At 38.2% G+C, this 12,259-nt stretch overlaps 1 non-coding gene across 1 annotated transcript; it reads left to right on the plus strand.

Annotated features, from left to right (window-relative positions):
- The first annotated feature begins 10,045 nt into the window (after positions 1 to 10,045).
- On the plus strand, positions 10,046 to 10,152 carry LOC114404085. The gene has a single exon (XR_003664805.1). It is a non-coding gene; the product is annotated as a small nucleolar RNA R71 (small nucleolar RNA).
- The last annotated feature ends 2,107 nt before the right edge of the window (positions 10,153 to 12,259 follow it).

Consider the following 12,259-nt stretch of genomic DNA (forward strand, 5'->3'; position numbering starts at 1 on the left):
TGTAGCATAGGATTAACCTAGGTCGACTCAAAGATATGATTCATTTTGGTTCCTACGTTCATTCACTTATAAATAGCAAGGGGGGATTTCATTAAACAATTTATAGGCGATTGTAAAAGAATGCAAAAACGCAAAAACAAAGATGAAGAAACCGAACAGGACAAAAACAATACACAAATCAAGTTTGATAGCATCAATCAAATTCACCAAACCAATGCAAATCTAATTATCACAGTTACTACGAATGATGTTCAATGTGAAAGTTTAGTCAAATGCATTAGAAAAAATTCAATTGAATAAATCTCTAAATTGTTTGATATCGCAAATTAAGTTGGAAAAGCATTCACACAATCTGTGATTAAATTTCAAAATTAGGAAATGAATCCATAACCTAATCCGTTTTCAATCCTAAGCATAATCATAATCATGAAAATAAAAAATAGGATTGAAGAGAAAGATGAACATTCACAAAGATTAGAAATACTAAACAAGAACTCAAATTTAGCCTTGTTTAGAGTGGATCCTTGGATTGATTAATTATTTATCCCTCCATGATCATCACCAATGAAAAAGCCATGAAATTTTGTGCAAGAAAATGGAAGAACATAAATGAAAAGAGGAAGAAGCATGAAGAGCAGTTGAGAGAAAAAGAGAGAAAAAAGTTTGATCCTAAAACTTGCACAACAAGTAACTAATTCTGTTCTTTTTTTTTTTTACATAATGAAGTAACTAACTAACTAACTAACTAACTAACTTACACTAATATATAGAGTGATTTCTCGGAAGGAAGGGATGACCTTTGATTAGTCCCATCTTATCTACCTAATTAAACTAATTACACAAAATAAAGCTGAAACTCTCAGCCTAATTATTCAAGTGCTCAATTTGACCCTCGAAATGGAAGAATTGACCAAAGCTTATTTCTAACAAAATTGAATATATTTTTCTTAGCTTTTAGGGACTACTCAAACTCTCCATTTGGCGTTCTGTAGTGTCCTGTAGGCCCTGCACAAGGCAAATAGGTCAAGTAAGCACAAAATTTGAAAATCAGCTACAGTTATCAATTAACCTCAATCATTTGCCAAATACCAAAACTGAGTTAAGGTGAGAAAATAAGGGTCAAAGAGATGTCAATTGAGCTAATAAGAATATAAAAGTATTAAACTTCAAATGCTCAATCAAATTCTCCAACACTTTATCTTTTGCACTCCTGGGCAAAATTGAAAGAAAGATTAAAAAAAAAGAAATCAAACTAAAAAAAACCACACTAAAAGAAGGAATGAACAAGGCACACATATTTTTCAATGGATCCTAATAATGCACAAAAATAAGAGAGGTGTAAAATGGAAGAATGGTCTCAAGGTAACAAGTAGTCAAGTCAAAATTAAGAATGTACCATGGTGATATAAATCTCTCAAAGAACAACACTCATCTTACCAAATGTGTATGGGTTTTTGTTTACACCCAAGCACCACATGTAACTAGCACATCCAAATTTTCACAAGACTCTAATCCATTCAACTTGAAATACACATGGTTCTAAAGATCAAAAGGACTTTTGTTGGCTAGTAATGTATGGCTTAGGTAAAGTTGTATATGAGAATGATATTTAGGCTAAAACTAAGGGAAAAGAGGGGCAATGAAGAGTAAGTCAACAAGTAAAAAGAGGATTAGAAAAAAGAAATAAAGTGTAGAACAACAAAATTAAAATAACAAGAACTTACAAGAATGAAAATGAGTCACAACACATTTTTTTTCTTCTTCTCTTTGTTTGTACAAATTTTTTCTTTTTGAACTTTTGCTTTTATACTCCAATTTTTTCTTCTTTTTTTCCATTTTTTTATTTTCTTCTTTTTTCTTTCTTTCTTTTGTATTCTTCTCTTTTTTTTCTTCCTTTTCAACAAGTCACAAGAAAATGAAATGATGAAAATAAAGGAAATTTCAAAAAACAAAGTACAAATTCCCCACACTTGTTTGAAACCCACTCCTAAAGCAATTCCAAGGCCCCTTTTCTCCCTAAAAGTTTAGGACAACATGGGTTTCCATTTTTTTTTGCTTGTAAGGAGCTACAAAATGAAAGAAGGGGTTTAAAGGCTAAAAAAGGGTGACAATGGATATCAATGCAAGGTAGGTGATCGCTAAAATCCGTCTCTAATTGATTTCTACTACTACTCTGTTTTTGCCGCAAGCACAATCTTCACAGCGAAACACCCAAGACTGAAACAGGGGAAACACTTAAAGGGGAAAACTGAAACAGAACACACATTAAACAAAATACCAAGACACTAAACAACGCTAACACACGTACTAACACAATACTAACAATTTAAACATAAAACACGAAAGGATTAAACACACAACACTAGCTAGCTATTATGAACCTTTGGACACTGCTCCCCAGCAACGGCGCCAAATTTGATCGAGGCCGTACCCGAATCAAATAAACATGAAAATGCAGTAACTAGGAAGTGATCCTAGGTCGTTTCCCAACGAGCAGTGACAAACCAAATGTTCATAATATACTTGCAGTAACAGTAACGATTGGGGGGGGGGGTTTGGTTGTTTGGTAATTAAAAAGCAGAACAAGTAAACTGGAATACGAAACTACTAATACTAAAAACAAGTTGTTTCCTCTGATTCAGAAGCCATTCTCTTATCCTGGGTTATGGAGAATTCGTCCCTAACAGTCAACCACTTAATCCAACCCTATTTCAATTTACTAAGCGAAAATCAACTTAGGGTTTTCAATACGTGATTAGGCACCATGTACACCAGTTAGCCCTTCGTCCATTAAGCATGAACGCAAGTTAGGCTCAGAGGCAATTAATCGAACACGAAGCGTGCACTGATTAATATTCACGAAATTGGGATAACTGGTGAAGGGAAACTGCCAGGAAACCACATTACAAGCGAAACCTCAAAGAGAGTTGGGCTTCGTCCTCAAAAGGAAACAACACCAGAGAATCTAGCCTTCCATGGATTCAAACAGAAAACGCAAATGAAGCATGAAACAGAAACATAAATGAACAGAAACATAAATGAACAGAAACGTAAATGAACAGAAACGTAAATGAAAGTAGAAGAAGAAGCACGAATGAACTCGTAATTAGAAGCAGAAAACGGAAATTTGCATTAAGAACGAAAATTGTAACAAAGGAACAGAAAAACGTGAAAACCTAAAACCAAAGCTCTGAATAATGAAAATAGCATAACAGAATGCCCCGCACGAATCCCAAGGTAGCTATTTAAAAAGAGTCACTCAAAGTCACTGGGCCCTATTACAATACTCTGGCCCAAAACGAAATAAACACTGAACAACATAAAATAAAATTGCGAAATTTCCTAATTAGAAATTAACTAAGGTAAGCGCTGCTTTATTTGCCCTCTTCAAGTCCATAACCAAAATCCGGATTAAGCCCAATGTTTCATTAATTCCTGAAATTAGATTAAAAACATCAAATTAGCTAAATGAGCCCAAATAATAAAACTGTCTGATTAATTGACAATTAAGACCAATCAGTAATTAAAATGGTGCAAAAAGGGTTTAGAAAATAGAAGAAAATGATGGCACATCAAAACCCCCCATACTTAGCCTTTTGCACTCCTGGGCAAAATGAAACAAAGAAAAAAATCCAAGGATATCATAGGGAGACAAACAAAAACATTCACATATTTCTCAATGAACATCAAGGAATGAAAGAATGGGTAACATCTAACATAAGGAGATCCAAAAAGTCAAGACATTCATGAAAATCATCCAAGCAACCCAATCATGGCAAAATAGTTAATCAGCTCAAGAATGAAAAGTGATAAAGCCTCACAAGATATACACTCTATCTCTCAAGTGTCTAGGGTACTATTTACCCTCAAAGCACCCATGAAAGCAAACACCACATAAACTTGGCAAGATTCTAAAATTGACAATCAACCCACAAACACAAGCACATGAGGATCAAAAGGTCTTTTAAGGTTGTAATGGGGCCAAGGACAAGGTATGGAAAAATATGGAATAAGTGGCTAAATCCCAAAGGGATAGAGGAGCAATGGGGAATAAGTGCATATTAAGAAAAAATAAGAAAATAAAAAGAAGTAAAGATAAAATTTAAACATGAAGAGTAGAACCAAGAGTTTCATCATTCTTGTGCCATTTAAGATCTTATTCACTCAACTTTATTGCTTTTCTTTTTTTTTTGATTTTTTTTTTTTTTTACTCTATAGCCTTTGAGAAACAACATTTCATTCAGCATGTCCAACATTTAACCAATATACAATGTACATCAAGTATGGCCCAAAATACATCATGAAGCATAGCCAACAAAACAAATTGTCCAATGAAACAAAAACCCCCCACACTTATTCCCAAAACAATTCCAAAGCTCCAAAATTCCTTAAGGATATGGTGATATCATGGTTTTTCACTTAAGGCTTGTAGTGAGCTTCAAAACAAGGAAAGGGAAACAAGGCTCAAAAGGGCTATCAAAGGAATTAATTCAAGGTAAGTCCATTTGGCTAGAAGCTTATAAGAACAAAATTGCCTCAATCATTTCCAAATATGCATGTGAATTAGGATGCATCAACAAGAATCAAGCCAAGGCTATTGTGCAAGCAATCAATGGGGCAAAACACACCAAATGATTATGATGATGGATGGCTCAAATTCTCACAAAGGTAAAATCATCACTTTCAAATTGAGCTTTCAAAACTATCATGACATGTAGAGAAGAATCAAGAATTTCAAGTCACAAAATGTCAAGAACTTTTATTTTCAAAACAATTACCCATTTCTTGAACATATCCTATAATTCAAAGAAAAACATGAAAAGTCGTACGTGTACACAAAATTGACCCAAAATATTAAACTAAAAATCCGACGAAACTAACAACATTAACAAATTAACACAACTAACAAATTAACAAAACCAACAAAACTAGCAAAACCAAAGAACACTCCCCCCCCCCCCCCCATACTTAAACAACACATTGTCCTCAATGTAGCACAATTAAAAGATTAAAAACAATTAAATCATCAAAGTGAATCAGACAAGTGTAATAAAAGCAAAGAAGGAGATAGGAAAATAAAAACTCCCTAAGTCATGGTGGAGGAAGAGTAGGGTGGAGTAAGGAAGTCTCTTCCACCACTACGTCCACTAAAGAAGGGTTCGTGAGGAATGGCTTAAGTCGATGTCCGTTGACCTTGAAGCTCTTGTTTGTGGAGTCGCTTTTGATCTCAACTGTACCATAAGGAAAAACATTAGTAACAACAAAAGGACCAATCCACTTAGACCTCAACTTACCACTCATGAGTCCAAGCCTAGAATTATACAATAACACTTTTTGCCCAACCACGAAGTCTTTTTTAACTATCATGCTATCATGGAACTTCTTGGTCTTTTCTTTGTAGAACTTGGCGTTCTCGTAGGCTTCTAGGCGGATTTCATCTAACTCACTCAGTTGCAACTTTCTTTCCTCACCAGCTTGATCCATAGAGAAGTTGCAAGTCTTCACTGCCCAGTAAGCTTTGTGCTCAATTTCCACTGGAAGATGACATGCCTTTCCAAAGACAACCCGATAAGGAGACATTCCTATGGGTGCTTTATAGGCAGTCCGATGTGCCCAGAGAGCATCATCAAGCCTGGTACTCCAATCTTTCCTGCTTGGCTGCACAATCTTCTCTAAAATTCGCTTGATTTCTCGGTTAGAAATTTCTGCCTGTCCATTGGTCTGGGGGTGGTATGGTGTGGATACCCTGTGTACCACCCCGTACTTTTTAAGCAGGGCATGCATTGTCTTGTTGCAAAAATGGGTTCCTTGATCACTAACAATTGCTTTAGGTACTCCAAACCTGCAAAACAGATTAGACCTGACAAAGTCTACGACAACTTTAGCATCATTAGTTCTAGTGGGCTTGGCTTCCACCCATTTTGAAACATAGTCAACTGCAAGGAGAATGTAAACATAACCAAAAGAGACAGGAAAAGGACCCATGAAATCTATACCCCAGACATCAAACACCTCACAAAATAGCATAGGTTGCTGAGGCATTTGTTGTCGCCATGTAAGTGTATTTCCTGCTCTCTGACACTGCTCACAAGTGCTGCAGATCTTCCACGCATCTTTAAAGATGGTGGGCCGATAAAAACCAAAATCAAGCACTTTGCGAGCTGTCCTTTGAACACCCAGATGACCTCCCGGTGCGGAAGAATGACAGAACTGCAGGACTGAGTCAGTCTCATGATCTGGAATGCACCGTCTAATGACCTGATCACTGCACAATTTCCACAAGTAGGGGTCATCCCAAATAAAATGCTTAGCATCACTTTTAATTTTATCTTTTTGGGCCTCAGATGCTAAGGGAGGAAAAACAGAGGCAACTAAATAATTGACAATGTTAGCAAACCAGGGAGTAGAAAGAGAGTCAGAAATACTATACAATATATACAAATGATCATCCGGGATATCATCCCGAATAGGTGAATCTGCATCAGAGACACGTTCGATCCGACTCAAATGATCAGCAACTAGATTTTGTGCTCCGCTCCTATCACGGATCTCCAAGTCAAACTCTTGGAGCCAGAGCATCCATCGGATCAACCTAGGCTTAGAATCAGCCTTCTTCAACAAGTACTTTAGAGCTGCATGGTCAGTATAAACAATAATGCGAGTACCAAGCAAATAAGATCGAAATTTTTCAAGAGCAAAAACTATGGCTAGAAGCTCTTTCTCAGTAGTAGTATAATTTGCTTGGGCAGCATCTAAAGTCCTAGAAGCATAATATATCACCCTGGGCAATTTATCAATTTTCTGAGCAAGGACAGCCCCCAATGCATAATTTGATGCATCACACATAAGCTCAAAAGGGGCTGTCCAATCGGGTGCCTGGATGATGGGGGTGGTAGTCAACGCTCTTTTGAGGCAATCAAAAGCCTCTTTGCATCTGTCATTAAAGTCAAACTCCACCTCCTTTTGCAACAAGTTGGACAGTGGAAGGGCTACTTTGCTAAAATCCCTTATAAAGCGCCTGTAGAATCCTGCATGACCAAGAAAAGATCGCACCTCTCGCACACAAGAGGGGTAAGGCAATTGTGAAATAACAGAAATTTTTGCAGGATCTACTTCAATACCCTTATTGGAAATAATGTGGCCTAAAACTATACCTTGCTCAACCATAAAATGACATTTTTCAAAATTTAGAACAAGGTTAGTTTCAATGCATCTATTCAAAACTTTTTCCAAACTATTCAAACAACCATCAAAAGAGGATCCATATACAGTGAAATCATCCATAAATACCTCTATGCAGTTGTCTAAAAAATCACTGAAAATACTAATCATGCACCGCTGGAAGGTACCAGGGGCATTGCACAGGCCGAAAGGCATCCTCCTATAGGCAAAAGTGCCAAAAGGGCAGGTGAATGTGGTCTTTTCCTGATCCTCAGGAGCAATAGTAATTTGCATATAACCAGAAAAACCATCAAGGAAACAGTAGTGGGATTTACCTGCCAGGCGTTCAAGCATCTGGTCAATGAATGGCAGGGGAAAATGGTCCTTTTTGGTAACCTGGTTCAGCCTCCTATAGTCAATGCAGACTCTCCAACTGTTCTGCACCCGAGTAGGAATCAGCTCCTCCTTCTCATTTCTGATCACTGTGAGGCCAGTCTTTTTTGGGACTACCTGGACGGGACTCACCCATTGGCTGTCGGAGATAGGATAAATGATTCCAGCTTGCAAAAGCTTGGTTATCTCCTTCTTCACTACATCAAGAATCACCGGGTTGAGTCTTCTCTATGGCTGTTTTACTGGTTTAGTTCCATCCTCTAAATTTATTCGATGCATACATGTGGATGGGCTAATACCAGGAATGTCCGCTAGGGTCCAGCCTATAGCCTTCTTATGCTTCTTGAGAACTGACAACAACTTCTCCTCTTGCTTATCAGCAAGGGAGGCAGATATAATCACTGGAAAACTCTTGCTATCATCCAAGTAAGCGTATTTTAAATTTGATGGCAGAGGCTTCAATTCTGGTGTGGTTGGCTGGACAGTGGTAGAAGGAGATGGTTTCTCAGCCTTTACCTCATAAAGAAAGTCAGAGGTATGTGTACTTCCTGAAACATGGTTAGTCCTATCTGACTCTATAAAATCAATCTCGAGAGGTAAAACACCACCACCAGACATGCAATCAATATCACTCTCAGCATCAAATTCAGACATATGATCAAGTACAATTTCAGACTCAATGCATGAAGAGTGAGAAGCATGCAGATTAGAATAATGATCAGTCATGTATTCATCAACAACATGGTCAATTATTTCAGCACGAAATACAGAAAGATCTTCAGATGGGTATTTCATAGCATCCAGAATATTAAAATGAACAGTTATATCACCAAATTCCATGGATAGTGTGCCTGCATATACATCTATCTTAGTTCTAGCAGTTTTCATAAACGGTCTGCCTAGAATGATGGGAACTGATCCTTGAGAAAATCCATCTTCCATATTCAAGATATAAAAATCAACAGGGAAAATCAGTTCACCAACTCTAACTAAGACATCTTGTATGAAACCAACAGGATAGGCAACACTTCTATTAGCTAAATGAATTACCACATCAGTTGACTGCAAGGGACCTAGAGATAGAGAATTAAAAATCGACAGAGGCATAACACTAATAGAGGCTCCTAAATCTAGCATGGCATTGTCAAACTTACTATTCCCTATAATACAAGGTATGCTGAATGTACCTGGATCTTTTCATTTTTCAGGAATTTGAGGAACAGATTTACCAATCAATGCGGAGACATTTCTGCCCATGCTAATTCGTTCACTTCCTTTAAGCTTCCGCTTATTAGTGCACAGCTCCTTCAAGAATTTGGCATATCTTGGAATTTGCTTTATTGCATCCAACAGAGGTATGTTTACCTCTACTTTTCTAAACGTTTCCAAGATCTCTTTCTCTGCCTCTTCCATTTTTTTGTTGGAAACTGCTCTTGGAGGGAATGGAAGAGGGGGAATGTGCTGCTTTTGCAAATCAGAATTACCTGTGCAAGAAGATTCACCTGCACAGAAATTGTTAGGTAAATTTTTGTCATCACCTTTTTCTGGAGTAGAGTGAAGTTTGGCAGGTTCATTTGCAGATGAGGAAAGTGCTACGGGTTGAGGTCCTTGACACTGCTTTCCCGACCTCAATGAAATGGCACTGACATTTTTGGGATTTTGGACAGCTTGAGAAGGTAGCTTGTTAGAATTCTGGGACTGTTGTTGATTCAATTGGGTAGCCAATTGTCCCATCTGATTGGTTAAGCTCTGAATGGAGGCTCTGGTCTCTTGTTGAAACTGCATGTTCTGCATAATCATTTGCCTCAGAAGTTCTTCGAGGGAAGGTTGTGGAGGGCCCTCAACTATTGGCTGTTTCTGGGGTTGTTGCTGTTGTTGGATTGGTGGAGGAATGTATGGTCTGCTTGGGCCAGCAGCATTTTGGAAGGAAGGAGCAGGCTGCTGTTGTTGTTGCTGAGGGCTGGACCATCTGAGGTTAGGGTGATTCCTCCATCCAGGGTTGTATCTGTTGCTGGAGAGGTCATAATTGCTTTGCTGTGGTTGATTTTGCTGCTGAGGTTGAGGAGGTCTATTGTAAATATTTGCAGCATAAGCTTCAGGCTGCTCAATTGCTCCAGGTTGCTGCATGGAAGGGCAAAGGTCTGTATGGTGGTCAGCAGAGGAGCACAAACCACAAACCCTTGCGACAGGTACAGATTTCTGATTCAAGGCCAGCTGGGTTACCAAGTTGACCAATGCATCCAGTTTGCCTTCAAGCTTCTTAGTTTCAGATGATGCAGATGGGTTTGTAGCTACCTCATGCACTCCTCTAATGACTATGGCATCATTTCTGGCGCTAAACTGCTGGGAGTTGGAGGCCATCTTCTCAATTAAATTTCTGGCTTTAGCAGGAGTCATGTCTCCAAGGGCTCCACCACTGGCAGCATCTATCATACTTCTCTCCATATTACTGAGTCCTTCATAAAAATATTGGAGAAGAAGCTGTTCTGAAATCTGATGGTGGGGGCAACTGGCACATAGTTTCTTAAATCTCTCCCAGTACTCATACAAGCTCTCTCCACTGAGTTGTCTAATACCTGAGATATCCTTCCTGATGGCTGTGGTCCTGGAAGCAGGGAAAATTTTTTCTAAGAATACTCTCTTAAGGTCATCCCAGCTCGTGATGGACCTTGGAGCAAGGTAATACAGCCAGTCCTTTGCCACTCCCTCTAATGAATGAGGAAAAGCCTTCAGAAATATGTGATCCTCTTGGACATCTGGGGGTTTCATGGTGGAGCAGACAATGTGAAATTCTTTCAAATGTTTGTGCGGGTCTTCACCTGCAAGGCCATGAAACTTTGGAAGCAAATGAATCAGTCCAGTTTTAAGAACATATGGGACATCCTCATCAGGGTATTGGATGCACAAGCTTTCATAGGTGAAATCAGGTGCAGCCATTTCCCTTAGAGTCCTCTCACGAGGTGGAGGTTGTGCCATGTTCTCAGAATGTGCAAAATCAGAATGCTCAGAATCCGAATGCTCAAAATTATAATGCTCAAGATCAGGATGTTCAAAATCACCAATAACAGAATGCACAGATTCACCAGTTATGGAATGCTCAGAATGATCAAAAGGTATAAAATGATGCCTAACTAATCTATGAAATGTCCTATCTATCTCAGGATCAAAGGGTTGTAAGTCAGATGGATTGCCTCTAGTCATACACTACATTCAGCATGCACACAACTAGTTGCCTTGTCATGTAAATAAAGGTGTAGGTTTGAACTACAGCTACCCTCAAATGATATCCAAATGACTTGAAATTTTGCGAGAAACCTTATAAAATGATGAGAAGATAGCACAAAAAATTTCAGACAAAAATTCAAAGTCTAACTATGAAAGCTAAAATTGGTAGGTTAAGAAAAATAAGTGAATAAAACTTGAAAAATAAAAAACTTTTGACAGAATCGCTTTTTTTTGGACGATGGAGACCTCAGCCGGCCATAGGCGGCTGCCACGGCATAGTAAATTTTTTTCTACCCCAAATGCATATATAATAATTGCGATTCTGATAACCGGAGCAAAAGTTATGGCCGTTTGAAGTTTTCACAAACACAAAATTTGCTAGTTATTTGGAACTTTCAAATCTGACCAAACTAAAGGCTCTAGCTATTTTTCTCACAAAATATGGATTAAAAGAAGTTACCACAAAAAAATTCAGCCAAAAATAACAACCCTAGCTACTAAAACAAAAAATCTCAAATAATTCAGCATGGGTGGTCGCTAAAATCCGTCTCTAATTGATTTCTACTACTACTCTGTTTTTGCCGCAAGCACAATCTTCACAGCGAAACACCCAAGACTGAAACAGGGGAAACGCTTAAAGGGGAAAACTGAAACAGAACACACATTAAACAAAATAACAAGACACTAAACAACGCTAACACACGTACTAACACAATACTAACAATTTAAACATAAAACACGAAAGGATTAAACACACAACACTAGCTAGCTATTATGAACCTTTGGACACTGCTCCCCGGCAACGGTGCCAAATTTGATCGAGGCCGTACCCGAATCAAATAAACATGAAAATGCAGTAACTAGGAAGTGATCCTAGGTCGTTTCCCAACGAGCAGTGACAAACCAAATGTTCATAATATACTTGCAGTAACAGTAACGATTGGGGGGGGGGTTTGGTTGTTTGGTAATTAAAAAGCAGAACAAGTAAACTGGAATACGAAACTACTAATACTAAAAACGGGTTGTTTCCTCTGATTCAGAAGCCATTCTCTTATCCTGGGTTATGGAGAATTCATCCCTAACAGTCAACCACTTAATCCAACCCTATTTCAATTTACTAAGCGAAAATCAACTTAGGGTTTTCAATACGTGATTAGGCACCACGTACACCAGTTAGCCCTTCGTCCATTAAGCATGAACGCAAGTTAGGCTCAGAGGCAATTAATCGAACACGAAGCGTGCACTGATTAATATTCACGAAATTGGGATAACTGGTGAAGGGAAACTGCCAGGAAACCACATTACAAGCGAAACCTCAAAGAGAGTTGGGCTTCGTCCTCAAAAGGAAACAACACCAGAGAATCTAGCCTTCCATGGATTCAAACAGAAAACGCAAATGAAACATGAAACAGAAACATAAATGAACAGAAACGTAAATGAACAGAAACGTAAATGAAAGTAGAAGAAGAAGCACGAATGA

This window comes from Glycine soja, unplaced genomic scaffold (genome assembly GCF_004193775.1).
Source record: "Glycine soja cultivar W05 unplaced genomic scaffold, ASM419377v2 Super-Scaffold_78, whole genome shotgun sequence".
Taxonomy (NCBI): Eukaryota; Viridiplantae; Streptophyta; class Magnoliopsida; order Fabales; family Fabaceae; genus Glycine; species Glycine soja.